At 38.5% G+C, this 13585-nt stretch overlaps 1 pseudogene; it reads left to right on the top strand.

Moving 5' to 3' along the window:
* Nucleotides 1-4441, top strand: part of LOC117400329 (phosphatidylinositol 5-phosphate 4-kinase type-2 alpha-like) — an 84105-nt pseudogene extending 79664 nt beyond the window's left edge.
* The last annotated feature ends 9144 nt before the right edge of the window (nt 4442-13585 follow it).

The following is a 13585-nucleotide window of genomic DNA, read 5'->3' as shown; positions in this document are numbered from 1 at the left end:
TGCAAAAATACTGTGGTAAACTTTTATAAGGGATAGCGTTCCCCATCATCCTCTCCTTTTATAAGGGATAGCGTTCCCCATCATCCCCTCCTTTTATAAGGGATAGCGTTCCCCATCATCCCCTCCTTTTATAAGGGATAGCATTCCCCATCATCCCCTCCTTTTATAAGGGATAGCGTTCCCCATCATCCCCTCCTTTTATAAGGGATAGCATTCACCATCATCCCCTCCTTTTATAAGGGATAGCGTTCCCCATCATCCCCTCCTTTTATAAGGGATAGCATTCACCATCATCCCCTCCTTTTATAAGGAATAGCATTCCCCATCATCCCCTCCTTTTATAAGGGATCGCATTCCCCATCATCCCCTCCTTTTATAAGGGATAGCGTTCCCCATCATCCCCTCCTTTTATAAGGGATCGCGTTCCCCATCATCCCCTCCTTTTATAAGGGATAGCGTTCCCCATCATCCCCTCCTTTTATAAGGGATAGCGTTCCCCATCATCCCCTCCTTTTATAAGGGATAGCGTTCCCCATCATCCCCTCCTTTTATAAGGGATAGCATTCCCCATCATCCCCTCCTTTTATAAGGGATAGCGTTCCCCATCATCCCCTCCTTTTATAAGGGATCGCATTCCCCATCATCCCCTCCTTTTATAAGGGATCGCATTCCCCATCATCCCCTCCTTTTATAAGGGATAGCATTCTCCATCATCCCCTCCTTTTATAAGGGATAGCGTTCACCATCATCCCCTCCTTTTATAAGGGATAGCGTTCCCCATCATCCCCTCCTTTTATAAGGGATAGCGTTCCCCATCATCCCCTCCTTTTATAAGGGATGGCATTCCCCATCATCCCCTCCTTTTATAAGGAATGGCATTCCCCATCATCCCCTCCTTTTATAAGGGATCGCATTCCCCATCATCCCCTCCTTTTATAAGGGATAGCGTTCCCCATCATCCCCTCCTTTTATAAGGGATAGCATTCCCCATCATCCCCTCCTTTTATAAGGGATAGCATTCTCCATCATCCCCTCCTTTTATAAGGGATAGCGTTCCCCATCATCCTCTCCTTTTATAAGGAATAGCATTCCCCATCATCCCCTCCTTTTATAAGGGATAGCGTTCCCCATCATCCCCTCCTTTTATAAGGGATAGCGTTCCCCATCATCCCCTCCTTTTATAAGGGATAGCGTTCCCCATCATCCCCTCCTTTTATAAGGGATAGCATTCCCCATCATCCCCTCCTTTTATAAGGGATCGCGTTCCCCATCATCCCCTCCTTTTATAAGGGATCGCATTCCCCATCATCCCCTCCTTTTATAAGGGATAGCATTCCCCATCATCCCCTCCTTTTATAAGGGATAGCGTTCCCCATCATCCCCTCCTTTTATAAGGGATAGCATTCCCCATCATCCCCTCCTTTTATAAGGGATAGCGTTCCCCATCATCCCCTCCTTTTATAAGGGATAGCGTTCCCCATCATCCCCTCCTTTTATAAGGGATAGCGTTCCCCATCATCCCCTCCATTCTGTTTTACAGTTTCTATGGAGGTGCTTTTTTAAAAACCTTGTTTGGTTTATCCTGTACAAAACCAGGTGTAGCATGCATTAAAGCACACAGAGCTAACAAAATAATTTAACTTTTTTTTTTTTTTTTACCTCATATGAATTACTGTCAAATTGTAGGTTTAATGTACAGAAATGTCCCAGTGCTAAATGTTTTAGACTTGTGCTCCCAAAAGAAACAACACCATTGTGGCAATCAATCGCTGCTTTTACAACGATGGATATTTAAAAAAATTTGGTGCAACTGAATGCATAAAACTGCCATCATTAACAGTGTTTTGTAATATGAGAAATGAGGGCTGTGATTTGTTTTTTTCACAGGCTGGTGCGGAAATCTCCACTGTTAACCCAGAGCAGTACTCAAAGCGCTTGTATGACTTTATTACCAACATTCTGACATAGCCTGTCACCATGACAAAGGACAGATGCAGGGAGTGTGGACAGACGGGGCAACACCAGCGTGGGAATGAATGCAGGGACTTGATGTAGTGCTCGTCTTCCACTCCAAGCAGCAGCAGCAGCAGCAGCAGCAGCTCTATATTTGTTTACAGTATAGGGACCCACATGGGGAATTAGCTTTAAACTGCTTCCTGATACCCACAGTGTACTACTTGCTATTGCTGAACTTTTTTTTTTGCAAATAAACAAAATAAAACACTGATAAGCTTTACTCAGAAAAAAAAATCAATCAATATCGGTACTTCTAGAGGTCGAGCAGAAGAAGAGGATTAAGAGGCTGAGCGTTACTCCTTAAAGAACCCTGGGTATTGGAAACTGTGGATCGGTTTATTGCTTGACCTGAAGGGTGCATCACAGTGCTCGTGCAGCTCATGCTACGGATGTCGTTCTCTTCCTCTGCACGCTGGCACACTTCATTACCTTCATTGCATACCATATTCCTCTTATTCTTCAAGAGACTAATGCCATAACACTGCTCTCTATTTAAAACTTTGTCCTTGTTTGTTTTGTTTTTTTTGCCAAGATGCAGTATGTTAAATGGCTTATTTGACTCGCGTTTGTGGCTTGCTTCTCAATTCATTTTTTTTTTTTAATGGTTATACTGTTAGGGATGTACCAAGGACTTTTTGTTGTGATCTAAACCCAGGGTTCACATATCCGGTCCTGGGGGTTCGGAGTCTTCTGGGTTTTGGAGGTATCATTTACATAACTGTTTAACACCTGAAATGACGTTAAATAATAGTCATTTAGGGTACAGTTGGAACAAAGACAAGACGGGCTCCGGACCTCGACGACGGGAATTGTGTCACCCTGATTGGAACAGCAGCTGATCTGAATGCTGGGTCCTTGATACACGTGTGGATGTCATGTGTTTTAGCAATGTGCTCGATATTTAGCTTTCTATTACACACTGGGGTCTCTTTAATGATTTAACAGCAGCCATCCCATAATGTATAAAGACGGTCTTTAGGGGACCTCGTTTCACTCCGTTTGCTTTGTCTTTAATCTTATGTGGTCAATCTCGCCCCCTGTCCCCCCCCCCCCCCCCATGGTGAAACCAGTTATTAATACAGTCAGAGGGTGGCCTGTTTAAATGTCGCTTTAAAGACCATTCAGAATGACTGCTGACCTTTATGAATACAGTCCTTATTCTTTATACTGTAACGATGTGATGCATAGTTCTGGCCAGCAGGTAAGTTTCTTTTCCAAAGCAGGAATATGTATTATACACACATAGAAAATTAAATCCATACACAGGATCTACATTTTAACATGTTATGCATTCCATTAATTAGTTCAGAAAAAAAATGAATAGTACCAAACATTTATTTGTAAACACTTTAAATGGATTCCTACTATTAAAAAAAAATAAATAAATAAAAAAAAATGTAACGTTTTTGGATAATAATTAAAACATTGAAACATATAGCATATTAAATATCGGAAGTATGGTAAAAACAAGAAAGTTGCCTAAAACTATGACATTTCTTTGCTGTCAGGAACGTCTATAATTGTGTAGCATTACATTTAATTTTCTTTCTTTTTTTCTTTACTGTATTCTACGGAATATTACTAAACATTCTTGATACTGTATACACTGTGCAACAGCTGTGCCTTTTTATTTTTATTCCTTTTTTTAATATTTTGTATTGTTTTCGTCTTTATGTTTTGTCCTTCTCTTTGGTGGGGTGGGGGTTGAATTTCTCCAAGCAATCTCAGAGTGCGTGAATGCCTTGTTGTCCCCAGTAATTTAATATGAGTGTCGTTAAGACTACATCTACACTTAATGTATGTAGCATAATAATTACATAACGTGAGCAGCAACAAACCACTGCATCTTCAATGACCAAAGGCAAGCTCATCCTCATGGCTGTGTAATACGTTAACATTGTGTTGTTACTCTTGATATAGTAATGTTAACAGCACCAGAATGGAAATGTACAGTATGTGTATTTTATGTATTTAAAAAAAAAAGAAAACCATAACAACCAGTTGATGCCGTTATTATTATTTTGTTCATAACTGTTGTGCTGTTACCCTTCATTTTTCTGTAGCATACCACGGTATGGAAATGGTAAAAGGCTCAGAGATTTGTAAGGTTAAAGGGGAGTGAGTACCTGGCATGTGTATTTGAAATGCTTTTAGCAGCTCAGAAATGCACTGTGTTATTGTCTGCAGCATTCTGTGTCGTTCGTTATTGTGAATAATGTGTTTGTTTAGGGTGACACTGCCTCATCAGGTATGTTCTAGTGCTCAGCCACACTCTATCCATAAGCATTGCTTTATAAAATAAAGCAGCTATCAGCTCAACCTGGTGTCTGGATTCGTTTAAATATTTTCTGTATTCTGGAGTTGTAAAAAGAATGCCCTGTGAACCTTATCACAACATCTTATTAAAATGAAGACTTGTACAGTACAGATGTTTTTTTTATGTGAGTTATTCTTTGGTCAAGTTGATTTGTAGTAATTAGTTTCTGCTTTGTTTTAAGGGGCCAGTTTTAAAAATGTTACGATCGTGTAATGGTTAGGAAATCGGATTAAAAAAATAAATAAATTAAAACAAAATGAACAGCTAGTTGTTAATAGTTAATAAACCAAAAAATTCCCCTTAAGGTGTGGCCTCTGCTTTTACCAACTTTTCGATTCTCAGAAGATATTGTTTCAGAGTCTTGAGGAGAATCGACACTGAAAGCATTTATGTGGCAGCAGTTTTATGTGTCAATGCTCTGAATGCAGATTTTTTTTAATTAACCTGGAGCTGTCCTCCATTTGTAAGTTTTTCTTGTATTACAGTCGTGAATCCGCTCTTCCAGTCTGGTAAAGCAGTTTCAGAATTCACCTCTACCATCAGCGGTGATGGCTCCTTCAACACAGGAAACATGTGTTGTGTCCATTTCGTTGAGTAGTGGGGTGTCCCATTTGTGTTACTGCATGTCTAAGAATGTGGTCCCTAACATGTATTTCAAAAGCATCCTGGTACCATGACCTAATCGATGTGCTTATAATTCAACCTCATTTTGAATGTATTGCTTCATCTTTCATTTTCAATTAAAATAGGGTGTTTTATGAAGTTGAATGACATTAGCATTGTTATACTGCTGTGTCTGAAGTGTAAAACCAGTTACAATGTACAAAAAAAGTCTTTTTTTTCACTACATACAGTAACTCAGTCCTTAAACATACATAATGTTGTCTGGCATTGCTTGTGCTAATCTTGGGGATAACCCTGGTTACCGATGAATCCTCGCTAGTTGTTACCCTTCTATAACCCTTATGAAGATCACGGTATCTGTTAAATTAAAATTCGTACAGCAAAGGAAGGGGGGTAGTGTTCACTTGTACTGAGCCTCGTGTTTCCAGACCACACTGAATTAATTCAGAGCGTCCATCTTCTTAGCAGTCCCAGGTAGTTTAACTTATTTGAAAAGTGATCTTTTCTTTTGTTTGTCAGAAAATCTATTCGACAAACACTAACATAAATCTTAACAAATGATGTGTAATCTCCTGTATTCTGCCTAATGGGTTGCCCGTGCTTACAGCAGAATATAGGTTTATTGAAAATATGTCATACATGTACAGTGACTGAAAAATCTGATGCGGTGTGAAGAGAGTGTTTGTCTTTTCTTTTGGTTCTTGGTATTAAATATGTATTTGCAAGTCTACCTGGTTGGTATTAAATATGTATTTGCAAGTTTACCTGATTTTGGAAGATGGTACAAAATGAACATCCATACTATAAAAAATAGACCTACTCTCTCCATTGATTACTCTGTACTAGACTTCCTAAAATGCAGGTCATACAATTCTTGAAGTAAATGTTCCCTAGTAAGTAAATTCAAGTTCAACCTGCAGTTGACCCAACGTAATTTAGTTACAAAGTGAGATAAGGTTTTAGGAAACAAATGTTATAGCAAACCTGGATTTTCATGTTATCTTGCTCTGAGTTTGCATGCTTTACTTTCACCAACCAGCTCCTTCTTCCCCTAACCAGACTGATGAAAATACAACTTGAAAACGGAGAACTTAGTTTACCTTAATAATGTTACCAGCTATCATTTTTCAAGTAGCAAGTCATGTTTTGCTGTATCATGAGCTGATTTCAAAACTGATCGACATAGCGAACGAAGGAGCATGAGGTAATATTTCTGAAATTTTTTTTTTTTTTTATTGAAAAAATAACAATCACACAGGTGTGATAAAACAGTAGGCAGCGATGCTACTTTCTGATTGGTCAAGTACACTTTCTACCCATTAAATAATTACACAACATCACCATGACGAGCCTCATCACAAAATATTGAAAATGAAATGTGAATCTGCTAACAGGTAAACAGAAACAAAAAGGAGATAGGGAAGCTGAAGAAAACGTGGACTCCATGCACCCCTCTCATTACAATAAAGCAGGTACTACACCTGATGAGTTTTCAGTAAAAGCAGATGTCAGGGAAAAGATATGCAAGACTAAAAAAACAAATCATAAATCCCCACACTTAAAGAAATCATAGAATGATGTATGAAGACTTTACTAGTCCACTATGTCCTATACTTTCCTTACAAAAATACATAATGAAAATGCCTGAAAACACACATGCTTTATTTACACCCTCTGTGTCTGCCGTAAATCACCTCACTGGAGCCAATGGGTAGAAATGACCTTGTTTCAGTGATGTCGAAGCTGAGCAAAGCAGTGGTACTATCAAATGCGTTCAGTAAGAACCATTGGAAAGTTGGCTTGAAGTTATATTCATTTGATATTTGCAAGCATTTCACCTGCCTTTCTCAAAACAACTTTCAAGTGACGCTGACCAGTTGTAAATATCTTCACAATCTTTGCTTTACCGGTGAGTCTTATACATAATCTGTGAAAATCAATAGAATATCCTATAGATGCATTTATCAAACTGGGATGAAAAAGCAAGCTTGAAATTAGCAACCAAATCACCTAGACTTTTCAAACCAACTTTAATGTGAAGCTGACCATGTGGTGGCTCAATATAGACCATGATGTCAAAGAGCTAGTGAAAGCCAACACGAATACCAATGCAGCCTATTCTTGTCTGGCCACCGGCCCTTGAGTAAAACAGTTATCTGTGGAGAGATCCATGTAGTCCCTTCACACCAGGGTTTTCTTGTGGTACTGTATGACCTGTATTCAAAGTAGCCAGTTCCTAATTTGTAATGTTAATTCAAAATGTATGATGTTGCTATTCTAAAATAAAGATATTGCCTTATTACCTACCCAAGTCCTTTGACCTTTAACCTGTTTTCCTGAACGCCTGTGTTATGTTGCTTTCTCCCTTTTATATATATATATATATATATATATATATATATATATATATATATATATATATATATATATATATATAGTGTACATCCAGAACTCTGCTGCCCGCCTGGTGTTCTCTCTGCCTCGTTTCCCCCACGCTACTCCACTACTCCACTCGCTCCACTGGCTCCCGATCACCGCTCGCATCCAGTTCAAGACTCTTGTACTAGCCTACAGATGCCTTGACCAGACCCTCATCTCTCCCTACACCCCCACTCGACCTCTCCGCTCCGCCTGCACTTGAAGACTGGCTCTACCTCCGCTACGCTCCCCTGCCTCCAGAGCCTGCTCCTTCTCCACCCTTGCTCCGCAGTGGTGGAATGACCTTCCTACAGATGTCAGGACTACCCAGTCCCTGACCACATTCCGGCGCCTCCTTAAGACTCACCTCTTCAAACAGCACCTGTAGAACTCCTCTGTTTGTATCCTGGGACACTATCACCCTTCATTTAAATGTGCTTTATTTTGCTCTTATCTGCCCCCTATTTTACTGCATTTAATCCTGTACTTCAGAATACTGTAATCTGCCAAGTGTTTAACCTGTAGTATTTTGTATTTAATCATATCCTGATGTAACTATCACTATTTAATCATATCCTGATGTAACTATCACTATTATCTGCTGTATTATTGAATTGTGGTTTGTCACACTTGAACAAAAGTTATTGTATTTCTTGCTCTTATTGTATTACTTGTATTGTAACACTTGAAATGTATTTGCTTACGATTGTAAGTCGCCCTGGATAAGGGCGTCTGCTAAGAAATAAATAATAATAATAATAATAATAATAATAATAATAATACATAAATTCAGTATATGTCACTATGTCCCACTACTCAATATACATCTATACATTCATTATATGTACCGCATATACAGTACCGGCACAAAGTATGGCAACAACTAGTGATTTACAGCAAGACTAGGAGTGTGGATTGTATTTCCATTCTCCTCACTCAGACCCCTTACTTACTAACTACCCTGGTATCTCTGAATAGAAAACCGTCTCTTCTTTAAATGAGCAAGACATTTCAAGTAGAATGGTACCCCGAAATGTTTTTTTTAGGAAAGCAGTACAACTAGGGATGGGGAGTTTGTGTTTATGGGTATATTCTCAATCTAGTGTGACATTGAATAGCAGTAATCAATGTTTTAATTGTAACATTTTGCAATTTGATTTGAAGTCAAGATTTGGCACAATTTACATTTTCAAAATACAAGAATTTGTTTTGGAGCACCTGCATAATTATTTAAATATTTATTCTGTTAGTGAAAACATGATGTGTGATATAAGAGGTCAGAGCGTTTTGAGGTCATCAGAATTCTGTACCGCGGGTTGACGTTTTCAAAGATTGTTGGAAGAACCATACGCATTTTTGTCATAAAGGGACGATAGGTAGGCTGTAATGCAGGTCCCTCCAATATGATATGGCTACTTGGAAGGGGAGTATTCCAATGAGAGCAGAGGGTGTCAGCTAGACCTGGAAATGGTATATTGTCACAGTAAGAGTGTAGTATTGATTGAGAGGAACGGTACTTCCTCGTGTCAAGTTATCAGCGAGAACTGCCAGACTCTCTCTCTCTGTACAGCAAGGATAGTTTACGTGTTTTCAGGGTACTGGCGCAGCAAAAGTAAATCAGCCAAAAGCACCATTTCACTTTTAATTTGTAGTTCCCAACACTCTTAGGTGAAATGTAGAAAGAGAAGTAAGTCACCAAAGTAAGGTTAAAAATGGCCTTCTCCTTCTCCATTTTTGCAGACCACAGGCACTTTTATCCACGCATATGTATATTACAGGACACCCGAGTTTAATGACAATTAACTTGTTTGGTCAACATGGATATATACTAGGGAATGCATTTATCTTGACGTCTGTATCATTTATATTAAATTCTTTACTTCTGTTTTAAAATGGAACATTTACTTTCAAATTAAAAATGTATATATATTGTAACGATCCTGACAATTGCTTTGTTGCATGACTTGTTGTATGTTCAGTTTGTCTAGTCTGTCTTTTATGTTACATGTATTGTAAGGGGAACGGGTCGTGCTGTTACTTAGCATGGGAAAGGGGAGTGAGTGAATGAGTGGGGAGAATGTGTGTTGTTTTCGGGGGTTGCAGAGCATGGATGTCACTGGTTGATGAGCCGGACAGCGGCGTGAAACGACGGGAGGTTATATAAGGGGGTGCATGAGCCTGGGGACTGGAGGCAGTCCAGCTCTGAACTTTATTTCTGTTTTAAAATGGAACATTTGCCTGCAAAAATATATTTTTTACAAAAACACATTAGAAATATGAAAACAACACTAAGTTATCAAAAGTGCCCAGCCATTTAAAGGGGAGATATAAAAAAACATAAGCCAAGTTTCAAGAAACCATTGGGGCAACCTTGTCCAGCACAAAGGAAATAGACACAACTGTAAAACCAATGGGGGCCAAGGTTACCCCAACTGTTTCTTCTAACTTGTATCAAAAACACAAGCTAAGTTAGAAGAAACAATTGGGGCAACCTTGGCCACCATCAAGCAAATAGGCACAACTGTCAAACACTTGGCTTGTGTTTTTCAGGCACAATGAAAGTGGATCGAACTTGCATCAAAGTTAGTGGCTTGTGTTTTTGTTATCTCCACTTTAAATGGCTGGGCACTTTTGATAACTTGCTGTTTTTTCACATTTCCAATGTATTTTTGTTTCAAATTATGACACATTTTAATTGACTTTTAAAGTCTTTCAGGCTAGAGCTAAGGCTAGGGTTAGGTTTAGCTTTAGAGTTAGGACTAGCAGTAGAGCTGGGACTAAGGCTAGAGCTAGGGTGAGGGTTAGAGCTAAGGTTAGGGCTACACCATGAACATTCATCAAGTACTGTAGCTGTTTAAAAAAATATGATAGATGAATAACCAATGTCCCTCCTGATGAGATAAACACAGCACTCTGTGTACGTGATCTGTTTGTATAACATGTTCAATGCATTGACAATAATCTTAATTAAATAGGACGACTAAATGTAGTAGTAGCAGTAAGTGAAAGAAAGAAAAGTTAGTACTTATTCCAGAAATTGGAACAATGCATGGACACAAGGATATACACCCATATCCCCACCCATTGCACCCCATAATCACTGATGCGCCAGCAGAAAACTGGCTGACAAACAATAACATATTTGGAGCCAAACACTTGCTAGCTTAGGCAGCAGAAAAATTACATTTTTGCTTCTTTTGTAATATTTTTCAGAAGGACTACACCCCGATACATTCTCTAGGGTATATTCATCAAATAAGAACTCTAATTAAACCCAGCAGCTTGTAACAAAATACCATTGTGCACGTACACAGACACGAAGCCTGGCCCCCTTTTTACTGTCTCTTAATGACAATTGTGTCTTACTATAACCTACAGCACCATTCATCTTGAAAAGGATCAAGGAATGCCTTCCTAAGCAGTCACTAAGCATACAGTACTGAGCTGGATGTGTGGCTTTGAGAGCATGAAAGCATGAACTTAGTACCAAACTTGGAAGCCTTACTTTTTTCTGATGTCCACCATCGCCACTTATTCTTGGGCATGTGATTTGTAGATCTCATCAAAGCCCCAAACTGGCTGGCCTTTTAGACACATTGGTCATTAGAGTTTGTCTTGCAAAACTACTAACAATACATTATCCCAATGAAGTTTCTCTGTCACTTCATAATCTATGGTAAGCATAGTATGTGATTTCTGAGGTATGTACATTTTCAAGTTTTCACCAAAGACATACATTTCAAAAACTGGTTATGCATTATTTTCTTAGTCACCACTAATGATTCCTACAAGATTAAGAAACTCTCACTCTTGACTACTATCGAAAGGGTTGTACTGGCTCATTAGCCCTGCCCCTAATTTGAAACAGCTGGAGCTTTTATCTGCCACACTGCCAGGAACCGTTCTGGCTGGTTTAAAATGAATGACAGATTACACATTTACAGATTTCAATGTAAAACATAGGATGCTCAAACTGATTGGTTGCACACAAGTATTGCTAATTCAGCTGATTTGACAATCTGTCAAAATTCAAAGAACTATTGGACTGGCACAGCCTGGGGGAAGCAAGCTGCGCTACATTTAGTAATTAGTATTTCTAGTGTTTCAAACACGGGCTTGTAAATAGGGGCTGGAAATGTCTTCCATGTGCTTTCCCAGGAAGTAAGAAAACAACAGGAGTGTAAGCTGTCTCAAATTACAATGGAGACAATAAACAGAGTGCTTCAAGCCACTTGACCAGTTCACAGTTAAACATGGCAGGGGAAAAGTATGCACTGTAGATCAGTGAAGCTTGGCAGGACAGATGATTAATGGAATAGGGATGATGAGGGTGACTGACACCTGGCCTCTGAGGGTAGTGTTTTGTTCATTATCAATACTTATGGGCATGTTATGACAGCACCCTCTATGAGACACAGTTCTGCAAACATTACAATACCATCCATGTCCATACTTCTCAATGATGGCCCCTCTTTCCTTCAGAGGTCAACCAAATGCCTAATATCACCTCCCTACCAAAGTCTGTCTACTGTTTTGCAAAGGGGAGATTTATGCATGGTTTCAGACGTTCTATTTGCATAACAAATTAATTAGTCATGTGAGCAACAAGTCATTTACAGTGTGCAACAGATGGGTAGTGTTTTCATTCTGAAAACTAGTAATGGAATCATGTCAAAATCTTCAATAGAGAGAGAGTCATATACAAAACTATTTTGTTTGAAACGTTGCTCTTCCTTTCAGTTCAAGTTATATATTTTTTCTTCCACGTGTACTTTATGTCTTAAGCTGTTGATTTTGTAATGTATTGTGTTATTGTGCTGTTGCACCAGTGCAAAGTCAGAAAGACATGTTAGGGCAATAGAATCTGGATTTAACATTTACTTTAAGATCCCTGCAAAACATGAAGCAGGACTATAACATTTGGCATTTGCTGGCCTGTGTTCTATGAAAAAAATCAAATTCATAGAAACCACAAATACAACATTTGGCCACCAGATGGTGTTCTAAGTTAAACTCTCATTAGAATTATAGCGGTAAATACAAATTGGGAGGTGGTTTCAGCAACAGTGTTCATTTTTAAGGTAAAAAAATGATTTGCTGTGAGAACCACACGGTTGTAAAGTTATAATGACACACATCTCTGGTTATGAGAACTACAAAAGTAATACAATAACAACTGATTCCAAAGGAACTATGTGATTCAGTGGTCTTTCAATTGTGCTGTTTGTTTGTTTGTTTTTTGTTTCTCCTCCTTTCTGGGGTAATTTTCCCCGGAATTTGTGTTAAAATGTTTCTATAATAATAATAATAATAATAATAATAATAATAATAATAATAATAATAATAATAATAATAATAAAGTAAGGTTATGACAATTAAATATCTAACCGTGCCTTTTGTCTAACAGGAGCCTTTGTGAATGTATTCCTGTAGAAATAGGCGGCCAGAGTCCTATTTTAACGATTTAAGCGCCAACAGTGTTTAAACCCATACAATCGCATATACACCACTGAATCATGGCGCAACCTTTTTAATGCTATGCCATCAACTATTCAAAGCAAAACACCCTGTGGAAATCATATTTCCCCCTATTTTGTGTAATTATATATGCCATTTATAAGTGCTCCCTTGTTCTCTAATAATCTCCCCAAGGGACCAGGGTTCTATGTAGAGCTGTGTGCCCCCCCCCCCCCCCCCCCCCCCCTCCTCCCTCTTTAAGAACTCGCTGCTGTGTAAGATCTTTCTCCTCTGTCTAAACAGGATCGGAAACACTTGAGAGACAAATTAAGGTCCAATGAAAGGCTGACAGCTCTGTTTTTCTGGTAGTATACATATTATTGAAGTATTGGACATTTATTTATTAGGATAAACACACCATGACAAACCCGGCAAGTCTCCTTAATTTGGCTGAAGAAATGATTCACCTGTTTTATTGTATGCCCCTCCGGAATTAAAATGAGAACAGAGCCACGTGAATATGATTGTAACTATAATATTGATATATTTACCTATATTTATATTACAATAAGTGTGTGTGTATGTATACAATATTTAGATAATTTGAAAATGTATTTGTTTTAATGATTTTCGTATGTATGTTTTTTTTACTTTACATTTTGAATAAAAAGGATTAAAAAGGCGGTATTCGCCATATTTCAATCGGGCAGTGACAACTAACAGTATAATGGTTTCTTGACGTGCGACTTTCAC

The sequence above is a fragment of the Acipenser ruthenus genome, chromosome 4 (assembly GCF_902713425.1).
Source record: "Acipenser ruthenus chromosome 4, fAciRut3.2 maternal haplotype, whole genome shotgun sequence".
In the NCBI taxonomy this organism is placed as follows: domain Eukaryota; kingdom Metazoa; phylum Chordata; class Actinopteri; order Acipenseriformes; family Acipenseridae; genus Acipenser; species Acipenser ruthenus.
Note: the sequence above shows the minus strand (reverse complement) of the source record. Positions and strands in the feature narration are given on the sequence as shown.